This window comes from Aythya fuligula, chromosome 2 (genome assembly GCF_009819795.1).
Source record: "Aythya fuligula isolate bAytFul2 chromosome 2, bAytFul2.pri, whole genome shotgun sequence".
Classification (NCBI taxonomy): domain Eukaryota; kingdom Metazoa; phylum Chordata; class Aves; order Anseriformes; family Anatidae; genus Aythya; species Aythya fuligula.
In genome coordinates, this window is record NC_045560.1 from 62,794,908 (window position 1) to 62,812,609 (window position 17,702).

A 17,702-nucleotide genomic window follows, 5' to 3' on the forward strand; every position below is an offset into this window, starting at 1 on the left:
ATCCTTTTTGTACTGTGGTGCCCAGAACTGCACACAGTACTCGAGGTGAAGCTGGGCCAGCGCAGAGCAGAGCGGGACAATCACCTTCCTTGACCATGCCATGTGATGCCATGCTTGATGCACCCCAGGATACGGTTAGCCCTCCTGGCTACCAGGGCACACTGCTGGCTCACATTCAGCTTGCTGTCAACCACAGCTCCCAGATCCCTCTCTGCAGGGCTGCTCTCCAGCGTCTCATTCCCCAAATGTGTATAAATATCTGAGGGAGGGTGTCGAGAGGATGGAGCCGGTCTCTTTTCAGTAGTGCCCAGCAACAGGACGAGAGGCAACAGGCACAAACTGAAGCACAGGTGGTTCTGGCTCAATACGAAGGGGCACATCCTTACTGTGAGGGTGACGGAGCACTGGCACAGGTTGCCCAGAGAGGTTGTGGAGTTTCCTTCTCTGGAGATAATCAAAACCCGCCTGGATGCCATCCTGCACAACGTGCTATAGGTGATCCTGCTCAGCAAGGATGTTGGACTAGATGATCTCCAGAGGTCCCTTCCAACCCTGCCCATTCTGTGATGATTCTACGATGACACCACCACTTCAGGTAACCAAGAGATGCTGTCCGTTTCTGCCATCCTCCTGGGACAGCCAAGAGCTGATGATGTTCCTGATATTCTTTAAACAACTCCTGATTTCTCATGCCCGTTCCCACTTTATTGGGCCAATTTCCTTGTGCCTAGGCTCTTTGTCACCATCCCAGCTGATGTTTCCCAGATTCTTGTGTCCCCCCGATGGTCTCTTCAGGATGTCTCTTGTGCTCAGGTGTCCAGCTGCATGTCAAGGACATCCCTGGCTCCCAGGTGCAGTTCCCAGGTCGAAGGCCGAGCTCCTGACCTGGACCCCAGCCTGGCAGACATTGCTCCTGTTGGTGTGGAGCAGCCATTTCATGTCAGCATCGTCTCATGACAGGTTACTTCTGTAAGTGCTGCCATCAGGGGCACCCCGAGACCCTTGTGATGTCACCCCAGAGTCACTGCCACCCGATGGCCTCACAAAAGGCAGCTGGCCATAAGTCCCCCAAGTGTCCAGCCTGCATTCAGTCCAGCTGGTGACACTTTAGAGATTGAGGTCCCACAGCTGGAACGTGAGAGGATCCATCTTGGCTGCGCAGGGCCCAGCAGGAGGAGCCGGGGGCTGGTGACCATCCAGGCCACCAGTCTGGGCCCTGCATTTAAGAAAAAAAAAAAAAAATCCTAAAAAGCAACCTAGATGGAAGTAGTTCGGGGGATGGAAAATTATCATGGAATTGGGTAACTGGGTGACAGCAGCAGCCATAAAGGTGAACTTGCCCTATCAGGAAAAAGGCTGACAGAAAAAGTCTCCTGATTCAGCTCCCAGATAACAAGAAAAGAAGCAAGTAGCTGTGTAACTCCATCCTGCTCTGAGACCTTACAGGAAGCAGCCAGAAGCACGTCCAGATTTAATCAGCTGGATTTCCTACGCTTTGCATCTCCATCCTTACTGAGCAGGGAGCTCTGCTGGATTTTCTCCACTGGTCCCCAGATGGATGTTTGGTGGTGTGCCGTGGCTCAGCACACCCAGCTCTGCCCTGCTGTCCCCTCCCCAGCACCATGACTGCATCTGCAGCCGAAGCTCTCCCCGGGGCAGGTGTAATTGATGGCCAGGGGGAAAAAATTGTGCTGGGGGAACAGTGATCTAGCCTTGCTGCTGCATCAGCTGTGCCTGCAGAACAGCCCAGGCTACATTGGTCTTAGTTCTTTCTGATCACCAAGCCACCCTCTCAGAAAATGAGTCTTTTTTTTTTTTTTTTTCTTTTTTTTTTTTTCTTTTTTTTTTTTTTTTTTTAATACCAAGCTGTGTATGCTCTAATCCTCAATACTATGACCTAATTTTTCTGCAAATAAGGGCAGCAGTTCAACACCTGCTCCTAGTGTGTTTAGCTTAAGCACTATTTATAGCTCTTTCAAAACAGCAACAATAATAATAAACACTTCTGTCTCAGGTTTGGTTTCAGACCCCCAAGACTTGGCCAGCTTTTATCTTCATCATACCAGAAGACTTTCACCTTGTACCAAGATGAGGGAAAATGGCCTCAAGTTGCACCAGGGAGGTTTAGGTTGGATATTAGGAGAAATTTCTTTACAGAAAGGGTTGTGTGGAGTTGGAATAGGCTGCCCAGAGAAGTGGTTGAGTCACTATCCCTGGAGGTCTTCAAAAAACATGTTGATGTAGAACTTAGTAGCATGGTTTAGTGGTGGACTTGTCAGAACTAGGTTAAAGGAGGTTGGACCAGATGATCTAGGTCTTTTCCAACCTGAACAATTCTATGAGTTTATGAAGAGGCACCAAAGCAGATGTGGCCCCCTGTATACCTATCTGGGCTCTTCTGGAGACTTTGCTGCTGTCTGCTTGCTGTCACAGACCACCAACTGAAATCCTGACTGCAGTGAAGAAACTCTGCAGGGAGGGACTGTTGCACAGGTCATGGTGTTTGCCAGGGTACAGTGGAAGAGAAGCTGATGAAAGCTGATTTAGAAGCATGGAAGGTTAAATGTTAGTGCCCTGACCAGAACGTGCAGTACTTCCTCACCACCTTCTTACCAGGCTGCAAAAACTCAGAAATGACCAAAAGCCACCAAAGCCCGGGGGAACTAGTGTCTGCCTGTATTTAAACAGCAGGTGGCAACATCCTCTACTGTATGAAATTCTACTGAAGTTCTCAAAGGGTTTGTTTTCTTTCTCTTGGAGCTGAAGAAACAGCGGGCTCTGTTTCCAGCCCCTACATTTCTCAGGAGCAGTTTGCCAATGACTCCAAAGGAAAACCTTTGGAAATGCAGTGGACAAGTATCTTGAAGTAGGACTACAGTTCCTCTCTAGAGAAGGGTTTTTTTTGTTGTTGTTGTTGTTGCTGTTTTGTTTTTCCTGTGGGTCAAATAGTTTTCCCTGGAAATAGTCAGTGGTGTGTGAAGGCATGTGGGAATGCCTCCATGCATGCTGACAAATGTTTTTTATACAAGACAGCTTTGACAAGATTAGGGAAAGATGCAGAAAAAAAGCTTTCACTGAACACAGGGATGTTCATGTGTGTGTTTTAATGGCTTCTTAAATGCATGATTTGGAAAAACATCTGCAATTTCCCATACCCACACTTCCCTGCAGGGAAGTGCTTGGTGGTACCTCTCTCCTCTAGAACCTTCCTCCTCCTCCTCCTCCTGCTCCTCTTCCTTAGTGTATTTCTTGCATTTCCTTTAACAGTGTGTTGATGGAGTTGCTACTATTATTCTGTCTAGCTCCACCACGAAATCTCAGCTTCCTCACGAAGTACAGTTGTGTGGGCCTTGGCTTGCAAGCAAAGACTTTAAGCATGGATTCAAGCCTTGACCTGGAATCTCCTGGCACCGTGTTGATGCCACAGTGCTGAGACCTGAGATATCCAGGTTTCATCAGCCTTGGCTCTTGGCATTCCAAGTTCATCGACCACAAACTTGTAATCAGCCCAGAGCTGATAGCTTGGACATGACTTAGCCCCAGCATCTGGACAGGTGTCTAGGAGTAGTCCCAAAAGGGAGGAGGCCAAAACTTTTTAAAATGGGAGCTGTTGGAAGAAGCCTAAAATTAGGGCATTTGTGGCAAAAAAAAAAAAAAAAAAAAAAAAAAAAAAAAAAAAAAAGGATCCAGGCAAAAGGGCCAGGGTCCATACAAGAGTGGTTTAATAGTGTGATTTCTGATTACTCAAAGAACATTGGTTAAATTCTTCCCATTGTGTCTGTTGTTCTTCTGAAGCATCTCTATGGTCCAGTTCTTCTTTACCTCTGTCTAGCAAAACCAAAATGTCCTGGGTATGAAGTATGAGGGACAACGTGATGTGCAAAAATTTGATGTTTAAAAACAATAATAATAAAAAGTCAACCAACCAACTCCCCTTCTGAATGCAGTGCAATTCTGCTTGGCACATTCAGATCTGGCAGTAGTTGCTAATGGTGCAGATGAGTTGCTGCACAGAATGGTGCAAAATCTACATAGTGAGCTTCAACTCCAAGAAAAAAGACAATAATATTCCATAAAAGCACAGTCTGTAAATTCCATCTCATCTGGGGCACTGACAGACAACCCTGAGGTCCAGAGGTGAGGTCACATATTTTTTTAAACACACAAGAACTGACAAAATAAGTGAGACTATTATGGACAAAACAGCAGCCAGAAAATGAAGTCAGATTACAGGGTTTTGGTACAACAAAAGGTCATCTCTGTAGCTATGCAGACAGTAAAGGCTAGCCCAGAAAGTCCTGAAAATTCCCAAAGAGATGAAGAGGATTTAAAGGCTACTAAAATATTTCTGTGCATAAAGATGAGTGGTCAGCAGTAAATGCCTCAAAGCCCAGCAGATGACATTTGAAAGTGGTGAGGAGACCAGTTTCTTAAATCACAACATTATTTAAGTAGCAAAGTTCATTTTGGGCACTGGCAACAAAGATGCTTCCCCTTTCTTTTTTATCTTGTGCTCTTGCAGTGGCTGTCATTCTGGGATGGGATTCACATTACTCTTCAGTTAGTTTTCCATTTGCCTCAAAGTCTTCCTTTTAAAACATGCTCTCAATGTTGTTCTTGTACATACCATGTTGATGTCTACCAATCTTTTCATCCATGAGGACAATCCCCAGCCATATGGAGCTGTGGTAATACAGCTGCACGGAGATGAATGCAAGCAAACATTCCCATTTACTTAGAAATTAAATATGCCACAACAATAAAAGGCACGAGCTCAACACCTGCTGCTTCCTACTTGATGATTTCAGTTCCTCTTCCACATGCTCTTCCTGCACCAGTGTTCAAAACCTGTGGCGCCGGTGGTAGCTGTGGCTCCGTCTGGACTGACATGATGGTCACATTTTGGAGGAACTGGACTGGCTCTGGGATTATCTGAGACAACCTGAGCTGTGCATGTCCCTGTGACTGGCTCGGCTGCACAGGCACCTCTGGGGCTGAGGGGGCTGGCCTGTGTCTTTGCAAAGCTGCTGTCTGTCAATTGTCTGCTTAAGTGGAGATGCTGTGTGTTTGTGGGGGGACATCAAAGCTCCCCTGGTTCCACTCCAGGGTGGGTGCTCATTTACAGCAAAGCCTCCAAGCAGCATTTGGGCCTAATTCCTGCAGAAAGGCAGCTCCACTGCCAGCTGTTACAACTCCACTGACCTAATTCGGGAGCTGGGGGCCAGCACGTGCCGTCCCTGTTCATCATCCCACACCAGCAGCCCGGCTCTGGTGTCCCTGCAGTGTCCTTTGGGTCCTGAGTCATTGCAGTGGTGGTCATGGCTCTGTGGGGCAGTGGGGCCCAAATTTGTGGCTGGCCACGGTGGGCATGCAGCTGGCAGCATCCTGCCCTGCTGAGCCCCGTGGGATGGGCACAATGTGGGGCTCAGTGCTGGGGGTGCTGAGCTGGTTTGCTGCACCATGAGCTGGGTTTTAGGGGATGTCTGCCTTCAGATATGGGGGGATTTGGGGCAGGGATGTTAAATCCCTGTGGGTCCCTGGGAGCAGGGTCAGAGATGGACGGGAGGTGGTACACCACAGCCTGGCAAGCAAGTGGAAATTTTGCTGATCAGCATGGCTTTCTCCTTCTCAGGGCCCCAGTAGAGAGGCAGTGGTATGGGAATGGGTGCTGGGCTTGGGGTGCTGAGAGCTGCTGGAGGTCTGTCTCCCCATCCCTTACTCGCTGTTTTTTTTTGCCAGCTCTGCATCTGGCTGGGTCAAGAGCCTGACTCTGGATGCAGGTGCACAGGCTTGTGTGGAAAGGGCAGCAGATAGCCTTCAGATATTGTTTATCAGAAAAATAACCATGATTTTGCATTTTGCCCTCAACCCACGTTTGCTGTCCTTACTGATCTTATCAGCTTCTGTTTACTAGGCCGGTTTCAAGCACCCAGAGCTGGCTCCAACCCCGGAGAGCAACCCACACAGAGTGACACTGCGGCTGGGCCCATGCCATGCAGGAGCTCAGCTCGGACATCCTGGCCATGGGCCCACCATCGTTGCTGGCTCAGGGGGTCCTCAAGCAATCTGCTCGTGCTGCAGAGGCACCAGCTTTTCAGTCTGAAACACCAGGACAGGAAGGTAGAAACACTTTCTCGGACAAAAACTTGCAAGATTCCTGAATGGACAGCACTGCAAAATTATGTGGCAGGTGCTTGGCACATGGTGCCCATGGAAGAGGTGACACCTGGCAGGGGGGATGGCCCTCCACCAGCTTCCCAAATAACTTCAGTTCCCAGCCAGCTCTTGCCAAATAAGCAGTGAAACAACTGGGTTGCAGCTTCCATGTTTTTATGAACCCCTCATTACCTACGGAGATAGTGGGTTCGTGGTTCGTGCTGCACACTGACCAAAGTCTCCATCCTCTGGGTGGAGATGATGCCTCATGCAAAGCCTCCTGTGCCACTGCTTTTGGCGTAGTAAAGATGAGGGTTGCTTCCTTGGGCCCAGCAAGGAGCACCAGGTAACTGTTTGCACGGTGTTGGGAGGTGATTTTTTAGTGCTGAACTTCTCGTTAACCTCACAGAGGAAGAGCTTGGCCCCTGTCCGAGCTGGGGAAAGTAGCAGGGCTGGAGCCAAAGACACAACAGGATGAACTCTGTGTTCTTGGCAGCTCTGGGTCTTGAGCTACTACCTCAGGGAGTCATCAGCCTGTGGCAAGCGTATCTGAAATCCAGTCACCAGCTAACCCTGGTGTGAAGCAAGCAGCATCTGGGGTTACCTGCCCTTGGGTTCAGAGGCAGCCTGCTTTCCACAGCTGGCACCAGTGCAGTAGATGTTGGGCCTGCATTCTGCAGGTGGCTCAGGAGAAGGAGGCTCATAAAAACATCTAGTTCCGTGTCTCCTTCTCTGGCCAATGCCTCATCCCACAGGACAAAAAAAGGTGGCTGAGACTCCAGCAGCAGGGAGGTAGCACCCCAGCCACCTCGGTGCATGGCTCACCCTGCCTGGAGAGCCATGCCCAAGCCCTACCTGGGGTATTTCTCCCCACTGTCTCAGGATGAGAAGGTGAGGAGAGCCTCAGCAAGGATGTCTGAGGGCCATGTGTATGCCCAGGTCTAGGGTTGGGATGGTTTGGGGTAGAAACATTGTGAGCTTCCCCAAAACCTCAGCTTGGTTCCAACTGCTGCTGAAATACAGTGTGACCTGGGTGCCTTGGAAAGCTCAGCATGGCTCCAGAGGCAGATCCCTGTTTGAGTGTTGGTGATCCCATCCTAAGACAGACAAGAAGAGAAATTCCTGCTTGGAGGACCCAGGTTTGAGAGCTGGGCTGGGGACACAGCCCCACTCTGTGCTTTGGTGTGGGGTTGGCAGTGTTGGCCCCAGCTATCTTAACTAGTGGGCAAGGACAGGAGAAGCCAAACACCTTCACCAAAACCCATTGACACACCATGTAGTGTTGGCTCGCTGTTGGCTCACCGCACCGCTGCAAGCCAGGAGGGAGGAACAACTCAGGAAGGAATTGTGCATTAGGGAGAAGCACCTTTCCCACTTAATTTTAGCAGCAGCCAGTGGTGTTTATGGGAATTTCTTCTTCCTACGTGTTTCTGTTGATTGCCTGTTGGTCACCAGCAGCAGACAGATGTGGGGATGCTCCCCGAGGATGCTCTCTCTGGGCAGGCATAGTAAAGCAAGCACTGCTTTGTGATGGCTCAGGCCCTGCTGGGAGGCTATCATGCTGTTCCAGGCCGTGCATCTTCGTTAGTGTTTAATGGCATAGCTTGTTTAATTAGCACACCTGCTCAGTGGTGGGAAATGGCTGGATGGCACTCTGAAGCCTCGTGCATCACCTCTCCTGGACAGAGCAGAGCAGGGGCTCTGCAGGCTCTGGAAACACACCAACAGCTGCACAGGGCAGAGCAGAAAAGGCTCAGGCTCATCACCAACCCCAAAGATCCCAGCACCTTCCTGGGGTGGTAGCTGTGAGTGATTGCTGACCCCCATCAGCTGGGATGCAATCCCCTGCAGCTGCCGGTTGTATGGCTCAGGTTATACAGGGAACCGGAGGCTGTTGTTTTGTGGCTGTGTTTCCACTCTGGTCCATGTGCTGTTGCAGTGGTGACCTCAGGAGAGAGATTTCCAGCATCTGAGGGCAGGGGTGGCTGGTAAATCCTTCTAAGTGAGGGGGGAAAGGAAGGTTTTAGACCTAAATTGTTGTCTCTCATATTCATTCTATATAGCTTAAGAAGCCAAATTTTATGTGCTGAGATTCAAACCCTTCTTTGACAAAGATTTTGGGTTTAAGGTGGTTCATCACAGCCCCTTACACAGTGTGTTTTACCTCCTAAATGTATCTGGGGGCTGCTGTCCCTGTAATGGAAACCAAAGCATGAGCAGGTTGTAGGGCTTGGTGGTGAAAAGAAGAAACAAGTTCTAGGGTTTTAAGTCCCTGCTGTGGGGCAGCTGGTGTGCAGCTCTGTGTGGAGCAAAACAGTGTGTTTGGGAAGGAGAGGTGCTGTGAGATGTTCAGTGGCTGTCCAAAAAAGCATTGCAGCTAGCAGTAAAGAGCAACAGTTTACTAATGGTGAGAGGGGCTGAAATTAATTGTTCAAAAAGCAGCCTTGGGGGATGGATTCATGGTTTCTTAATGTGCCAAACCATGCTGAGGAATGTGGCTTGGCTGGAGAGCCGCCTGAGGTAGGTCTGGCAGCACTCCTGACCGTGGGGTATGCAAGGAGCTGCATACCCATATACGTGCTGCTGTGCAGCTGAATGGGGAAAGACATGAGTTCATCTGCCCTGATGGCCTGGTTCACATGTTGGGGTTGGAACTGGGTGATCCGTAAGGCCCCTTCCAGCCCAAACCACTCCGTAACTCCATGTGGGCATGGCACTGAGGGACTTGGTCTACCGGTGGGGTTCAGCAGCTGAGGCTGGTGGCTGGACATGATGACTGTGAGGGTCTCTTCCAACCTAGGTGGTTCTCCGTGGCTGTGTAACTCCTGGCCTGTGGCACAGGTGGCTTTCTGCATTCTGCAGCCTTCTGTAGTCATCCACACCAGCACTGCTATCTGTGCTCCTTGTTCTTCTTCCCTGGACAGACCGCATGGGGAAGATGCAGTCACATCTTCATGCCACGAGTTGCAGAATCCCTGTGTAATTCCTGCTGTGTCCAGCGCAAAGGAGCCTCTAGCCAGCCTGAGCCTCTTTGTGTGAGCAGTTGTGCTGGCACCAACAGCTCTGTCCCCTCGGCCACTGAGATTTTCATTCACTGGACTTATGTACAGCTCCGGACACTGTTTTTGGGTGACAGTGTTGAGTTGCTTTTCCAAGAGTGACAAGCAACAGCTGGTGCTGTGCGGAGGGGAAAGCTGTCCTCCTGTGCTGCCTTCAAGGGCAGAGAGGGGAGCAGCAGTTTGTCACTCAAAACGTGCTGCTGCAGTAGGCGATGCTCGTGTGTCTTCCCTGCTGGCTGGAGGGGAAGGGCAAGCTCCCAGCAGTCAGCTTTTCATCCCCAAATCTGTCTGCATTAAAAGGCATTGCAGGACTTCAAAGCCCCCGTGCAGAGGTCAGTCACCGCCTGACCAAGCGGGCGATGGAAGGAGCTGCCCTGGGCCTGCTCCACGAGGTGTGAGCAAACATTGCCTCACCAGCCAGGACGAGCCCCACAGGGCCACTGCTGTCCCCGGCCCTGGGCTGCAGATGACCCCACACCCTTCTCTTGGGGCAGTGACAGCAAAGCTAGCCAAAAAAAATCAGTCTTGTCTAGGCAAGGATCAGTCTTTCCTCATCTGCCCTGCTCGCTGCCTTCTGGCATCACGCCTTTCTCACAAGCGCGCTGCGCAGACTTGTTTTCCAGCAAACACTGGTGTTTTGTAATTTTTTGGCAAGTGAGGTGAGCCCTTTGCAGTTGTCTGAACTTTGCATTTGTTTAAGCAATTTGTGGCTGTGTCCTTTGGAGGGGTCACTTGTCCGAGCCTGCTGGAGCGGAGAAGAGCCGTGGGGTGGGCCCCGGCCTTCCTGTTCTCCTCTCCACCCAAGCATTGGCTGGCTGCAGGTGATGCAAGGTGGGCTTAGCTTCGCTCTGTTTGCTTACAGAGTCAATGAACGCCCTATCTCCTCTGACTTCTGGGGCAACCTTTACAAGGGAGGCGGGTTTTGCCTGGAGGGAGTGCCCAAATGACACCACTTGGAGAGAAGTGGCTTCATTCAGGTCATCAGACCCAGCACCCCTCATGCATCTGCCTCTGCCATCAGGGTGTTGGCTGACTGCGGGTGGTCCTTTATCGTGCCACCTGAACCAAAATGCTGCCAGTCACCTGCTGGTAGGAGCACAGCAACTGCTCCTTGGCATATCGAGGTGCCGCTGGCCATGGAGGGAGGATACCGTGCAGAGGTATCAGGATGCTGCAAGTGCCTGCTCATTGCCAGTCTCTTCCAAGTGCTGAGCTGTTGTAAAGACAAAGCTGAGCTGCAAGCCACTGCAGGAGGGAATAGCTGACAGGCAGTCCAGTGTTTTTGTGCCCTTGTTGAAGCTGAGTGGGGGTCCATTAGGATTTTTGAGCAGTGTGTGTGTCCCTTGCTGCAGTGAAGCCATACAAAGTGCTCACCCCTGACGTGTTCCAGGGGGCTTGGTCACATACATTTGGGGGGTTTTGGGGGCAGCATGTGAACCAGAGTGCGCTGCTGTCCTGTGGGCAGAGGTGTGGCTCACAGCTCACTTGCATCTTTATCCACAAGATGGAAATAGCTGCAGCTAGCACAAGGGTGTTCATTACCTACAGGTGTATAAATAACCGCTGATGTCCTTGAGCACCATTGCTGCTTCCCTGGCGCATGAAGGCACAGCAGCAGGCAGCTCTTGGACCCTGCTGTTTCACCCCAAACACAGCTGCCTCTGCTAAACAACAGCTCTCAGGCAAGGCTCCTGTTGGCTTGCGGTTTATAACTAGTGTAGCCCTGACTGTAATGACTTCTGATCTTCAAATGAAAGGCAAAGGCATTAGGAGGCAGAAGGCCCTGCTGTGAGGTGAGCCCTGCAGCTTGTGAGGTGCGCTACACCTTGCAGAACAGCGAGAGCCTCACTTGCCTTGTGGGCAGAGAAGGCCTGCTTGGTGCATGGGTGGCTGTGTGCTCTTCAGCCCAAATGCTCCACACCTGTTTTTTTCTGCTCTGTGATAATATCTTTCTGTTTACAAAAGGAATTTTAACAATTGCCAGAGAGGCCAAACTCAAACTTCATCAAGCTGAGGGGTGAGGAAGCTGCAGCAGTGGTTCAGAGGCAGGAGACAGCAGCTGGTTTCCTTGATTTCCCTGCAGTTTGGAGGAGTCATACTGCCCATCCTGGTTGGACCAGGATCTTTGGGGGCTCCCTCTCATGGCCCATCCTGACTGCAGAGCCCGACCTGGGGGTTACCTTGTCTGGCTGAAAAGTGAAAGAAGAAAGATGGGCTGCCTCAGTTATTGCTGGGGTGCTTGGCTGATTTGCATGCCAAGGGGATGTTGGGCTTCCCAAAAATACTTTCAGTGCATCTCTCAGCAGGGAAATGAAACCTTTCTCAGATGCCTACGCTTCCACACACACACCTACACACACACATGTGCATCTCCTGATGAGTGCTGCAGCCAGTGCTGCAGCTGCCCTTGCTGGGTAAAGCGGGGCTAGGGGCAAGCCCAGATTTCAGCTTTCCACCATGTTTCCTGACTCTAGATCTCTGTATGCCACTTGGGTTTGCAAAATGAAAATAAAAAATAAAACACCTCTGCTTCTGCTTGATGGGGAAGCTGGGGTTTCTGTTCCTGTTCTGAGGGGGCTAGAAAGTTGTGATCCCACTTTAACAGCTTTGCTGTCCCCTTTCCCTTTATCTAGTGAGGATGTATCAAGCTGTAGCCCTATGTGTAGTAGTAAATTTGTAGCACATGTGGCTGGATTGGCAGTGACAGGTTAGCTATCATTCTCACTTGTCCTTTGTGCATCATTTACTGTTTTATTTCCAATCTGAACCTTTTTCCTCCTTCACTCTACTTTCCCCCATCCTGAGTCCCATAAAGCCCTTTGCCCGTGTCTCCCTGCCTTGGCTTTGCCTTGACAAATGCTATTTACTCTATTACTCCCATTTGCTGACTTGTTCACAAAGCCAGTATGCCCTGCAGCATGTTCCACAGCCAAAACCTAGTTTGGGGGGCTCCTAGAAACCCTTCTGCAAAAAGAGAGGAGAAGCTGGGGCACATCTGCTCACCTCCAGCCCCCCCACAGGAGCATGCAGGCAGCTAACATACACCACCCTGTGGATAATCCTGCCAGGGAGAGTGGGCCCCATGTGCAATCCTATGGTAGAAACAAGTGGCTGTGGTTTGGGAAAAAAAGTCAAGTGGGTATTACCATCGTCCTTCATAAGCATGGTCACCACTGTGCTGTTTGCTACTGAGTGCTGCTTCAGTGCCTCTGGCCTCCTAGAGTGGAAACACTCACATGATTTACAGAAAAAGACAAAGCAAAAGGGAGGGGTGGGGGAGAACACAAAACAAATGCTCTGATGCACCTGGGATGCTTGTGGCCGCAGTCGCAGTAGCAACAGCCCACATCATCCTGTAGATGCTGGGGCACGTTCCCTATCACAAGCTGATGTTGGGAGCATGGAGGAGGTTGCCCAGGCCATCATCAGGGCCCTTGGACTTGAAGGGATTACACTTCTCACCTCATCCATGCCCGAGATCCCTGTAGTGAACAGAGACCTGACATTCTTGCAATAACCCTGAGAGCTTGCTGCCCTTGGTCTGAAGTAGAGTCAGGGGGTCAGCTGTGGATGATACAGGAACTGTTCAGGAGATAGAAGTGCCATTTGGTGGCTGGCCAGAGCATTAGTTAGCATTTATGTGGGGAAAGTTCAGCCCTGCAGAAGGTTTTGGTGAAGTACCACCAGTCTTCCTGGGACCAGAGCTGCTTTTCTGTCAATAGCCCAGGGATGGCCAGGCCTGAGGAGGTTGGCCGCTGGCTCTGCCTGCAAAGGTTTTCTCTGAGTTTGGGCAGCTCTGAACGATTAAGAAATAGTGAAGCACTGGAGCTTCTGAGCTGAGTAAAGGTGTGAAGGGGAGGCTATGTTACTGCAAGCTTGCATTTTAGGAGTTCTTATTTCAGAAACCGTGTGCTACCTGCCTGAGCAATAAGTTAGGAGTGCACCAGCCCCTTGTAAGGAATATCCACGTATATCCTCACTTTTCTACTGTTATCCTCTGTAGTTACTGACCACATGCAGCTCTGAAGCAGTGGGGATGCTGCAGGAGAATGGAGGCACATCTCACAGCTGGAGAAGCCCACAGGAAGGCTGGTAATGAAGGGTTAGCAATTCCCATCTCCCAAGCCTCCATCCTGTGCTCTGCAGGGCAGACCCCCCTGCTGGCTGCAGCTCTAAAGCAAGAGCAGCTGTTGACTGTCATGGGAGCAGGACAGCAGGTCTGTGTATCGATGCTTCTTAATTAACAGAATTGTCTGAGTTTCTTTGCTGGCACAGAAACGTATTCTTCACATAGCTGTGTGCCCTGTGTTGCAAAATGGTCACTGCTGCTATTTTTGTATGTGTTTTCCCAAGCAGTTTTTACTTTTCTGGGTATCTGCTCCTTGTATGATCTTGCTGCTTAGCCAGTGATGAAGATGAAGTAAGAAAAGGGAAAGTGCTGAGTTTTTCCATTTGGGTAACCAGCTGGAGGCACCCTGCAAGGATCTTGCTTTTTCAAAACATCAAACACCCTCTGAAACTTTGATCTTTTTGCAGTGTTTAATCTGGGCACCCCTAAAAAGTCATCATCTTAAATCACTGATGTATTTTGAAAACTCAGGCCAAGATGTGGCAGCTGGCAGCAGGCAGGGTGACCAGCACAAGGCCACAGAGCCCCTACATCTTCGCTGCTGTTTTGGCCTTCTCTGTGCTCTTCTCCACCAGCTGTTGCAAGGAGGGGTGGAGGTGAGGGAAGAGGATTTAATCCATTCAATCTCATGTCCCTGATCAGAGCAGTTCTCCATGACCATGACCTGCTCTTGCCTGAAGGGGGAAAGCTATGCAATGAAGGGATTTGGCATCTACGTGTAGGTTCCCTGCGAGGTGGGAACCAAGCTTGTGTTGGGAGGGAAGTGCCCCTGTGCAAAGCCCCCCAGCAGCTGCTTGTGGCAAAAAGCTACCCTAGCAGCCAGGTTGTGTCCCTCTTCCAGAGCACCCATAACTGATGGAAAGATCTCCTCCTGAACGTGATTCCTGCTCAGTGTCATGCTTGGTGAGCTCACACAGACATTTTTCCCCTGCCTTGACCCCTATGTTTTTCTGCCCTCCCCATGGGCAGAGCACCCCTGTGTTCCAGTTGTGTTCTCCTCTCTCCAGAGCTGTGCACGAAGTCTGTCTTGTTTCCTCAGGACAAAGAGGCTAAAGTTCCTCAGCCACAGGCATCGCACAGTGTCTGCCAAATTCAGCTGGTCCCTAGCTGATATTTCTACCGCTGGGCCTGGGCTGGTTCACAAGCCAAGGCTTCCATGTAGCCTTTGGTCCTGAAGGACTTCAGTTTAACTTCTTCCTCTCTGTGTCTTGGAGGGAGGGAACAAAACCCCATCTTCTGAGTGCCATCCCATACAGAGCTATATTTTGGGGATAGAGACAGGTAGGCAGCAAGTTTCTAAGCTCCGGGAAAGAGTTTGGGAAGCACGAAGCATTGGCTTGACCCTGGTTCCAGTGGAGTCAGGTGTGAAATTCCAGCTGACATTCCTGGGAGCAGTGTCAGGCCAATGCCCAGCAGCTTGAAAAACTCCCACCCCTTCAAAGCCACATTCACTGCAGGCATCTCTGGTTGCAGAGAACTCTCTGTATGGCCAAAGCCTTCCCGATAAATATCAGGCTCGCAGTCTCATGCAAGTGGGTTGCGCTGTGCTGCCTTTGGATGTGCACCGTTTTCATGTGGGATGGAGATGCTCCAAAGGTGGCCTTCCATGTGGCGTTTCTCTTGGTTGCAAACCAACCCAACAGCACAAAGTCCAGAGCAGGGGAGAGAGAGAGGGGGAGATTCTGCCTGTCTGAAGCTGAAAGGAAGAAATTAATCAGAAATGATTAATATTTCCCTGCTGGTATAGCTCCTCTGGGGTTATTCCTCCCTGCCCTGATTTTTATTATTTTTTTTTTAATGCAGCCTTTATTTATCTGCTATCCACACCAGGATGGCACCCCTGCGACGTGTAACAGGCAGGCAGAGGATGGGGAGCTGCGAGCACAGATGCCTCGGCTGCCCTGCTGTAGAGGATGGTGGGGAGCTGGCTGCGCTGCAAGGCAGCGTGCAGGGGGCTGGGGAAATGGCAGGCATTTCTGCATGTCCCGGCTGGCATCTGGTGCAGGGAAGGAGTGGGAGGGAGAGGGAAAAAGGCATGCTCGTTTCACAGAGCTGGATGCCAGCTTTGTCTTTGCTTTTGCTGCCTTGCCAGTTCCTGGCATTGAAAATTGTGAAGCAGCTCAGCCTTCACCAGAAAACATGCGACTGGTGTAAAAATATCCTCATCTGAGAAAAAAAAAAAAAAAAAAAAAAAAAAAAAACAGCAGTAAATGCCTGGCTCTTTCTTTCCCCCTTCAGGGGGATGAGGGTGCATTTTCAAGCACTCCTCTGCAGGCTGGGGTGATGAGTGAGAGCTGATGCCCTTCCATCAGTGTCCAGAGCCTCCATTTCTCCTTTGCATTTCTTGGATTTGGATGCCCCCAGCCCAGAAGTCTGATGTGACAAAACTCCTAGGACATGCATAGGTGAAAGCCAAGCTGGGTTGAGGAGAGAAATGTGGCTGTGCTTCTACATTAGCAACACCTCCTGGAGATAAAGCCAGTTCTGCCTGGGATGTGATCTTTCCAGTAAAACTTCCCTTTGCTCTAAATGAAAGCTAAAGAGAAAATGGTGAGGGTTTTCAGGTGTTGTTTGGGCCTACCTCCTCTCTCATATTTTGTTTCAAAGCAGTAAATGCTGTGCTTGGTCAAATGTTCCTGCCCGCTGCTGCCGCCATCTCCTCATCTTATGTTTCTAGCACCAGCCAAAATCTGTCAGCAGAAGCCCAAGTGCACTTCCTGACCTGCCAGCCCACTCAAAGCATCCTAGCCATCCCAGCTGGCTTCCCTTGACCTTCACCCAGGGCTTACAGGAGCAGATATTTCTCTTTCCATTGATGCTGGGACATCCAAGTCTATATGGGGCACCTGTGCGAGCCTTACAATTATTAGGAAACTCTATGCGTTTCCTCCTTCACCTCTTTCAGCACCTGCTGTGTCTTAGCAGATGCACCTGTATGTTATAGACCACCTTTGCATGCAGGATTGAGCTGTGGGAAACATAAAGGATCTGTTACACAGGTGCTCACGCCACTGGAGCACTCCATGCTGGAGTACAAGGTAGTTTTGGGGAGGAGAGGCACCAGGAATATTTAATGATAAACCTATTTTCTAAAGGACTTGCAACTGCCTGTAAGAAAATGTGCAGTATCTTTGCATTTCCCATCAATTTCTGGGCTGAAACACGGAGAGCAAAGATTTGCTTCATGGGACCATAGTATTTATAGTCATTGTCCACATATTGAAAATCAAGCGTATCTGGTTTTTCATTAACCAGAAAGAAGCAAACAAAATCAAAGATTGTTCCTTCAACCGGCAGTTTATGCTCACTGAGTTGAAACAAATATCTTTATTTCATTTTGTGGAGCTGTTTTCTAAGCAATTACTTTCATCCTTAGCCCTTATAGTTGTTACATGCTGGTAAAATTTTTCCCACAGCCAAGGCACTTATCATTGGCAAAGGGCTTCTCCATAAAACTCCAGACAGCTCTCTGGGAATTTTATTTGCTAAAGAGATGACAGCTGAGTGAAATATGCTTCCCCAACACCTTTTTACACTGTTTGAGCTTGATTGGATGCCGCCGTTGGAGACAATAAACTTGTTCACCAGAGTTTGGAGAATCTCAGCAGGAACACAAGCTTGTGGGGTGCATAATTTAGTCTGATGTGGTTGTAGCCACCAGGGCTACCTTCTACTGCTCACATTGTGCCTTTGTGCAAAAGGATGCAGCCCTTCTGGTTTCAGTGTGACCACAGGCATCCTAAAGCCAAGCAAGTCCTCATGTGCTGTGTCGGGGCAGAGCTCAGGAAAAGAGAGAAGAAAAAATATTCTCATTACTGAAGACTTATGGCAGTAGCATTTATGGGGAAGGTGCTTGCACTGTACAAGGCATGTTGTAAGGAAAGCTCGGATCCAGACCCGGCAGAGTTTTCCTGTGTAGATTTTAAATGACTTTATTCTGGGAAACCACCGGTGTTTCAGCTGCTGCCTGTTGCTGGCAAAGACAGCTCTTGTGCCCAAGGGGGTTGCAAGATTCTTGTCATATTTCTTTTAATGGAGAAAAAATAAGCAAGTGGGACTGTCCCTAGCAATTTCTTCAGTCCATATCGACACAAGCAGCAGCCAAAGACAAACATCTCGGTCTCTTGGTGACAACTGTGGGGATGAGTCACGGAGGTACAGACCTGCTCCATGTCTGCAGGGACGGCCAGGCACTAATAACTGCTGGTGGCTGGCCAGAAAGGGATTAACCCGGTGGCACGGGGAGGTACGCACAGCTTGGGCTCTGGCTGTGAAGCACTGTGTCCCCCAGGCCCTGATCTGGCCGCTGCCTTCGGTCTTGCTGGCTGCAGCCTTGGAGCCTTCCATCCCCACATTTC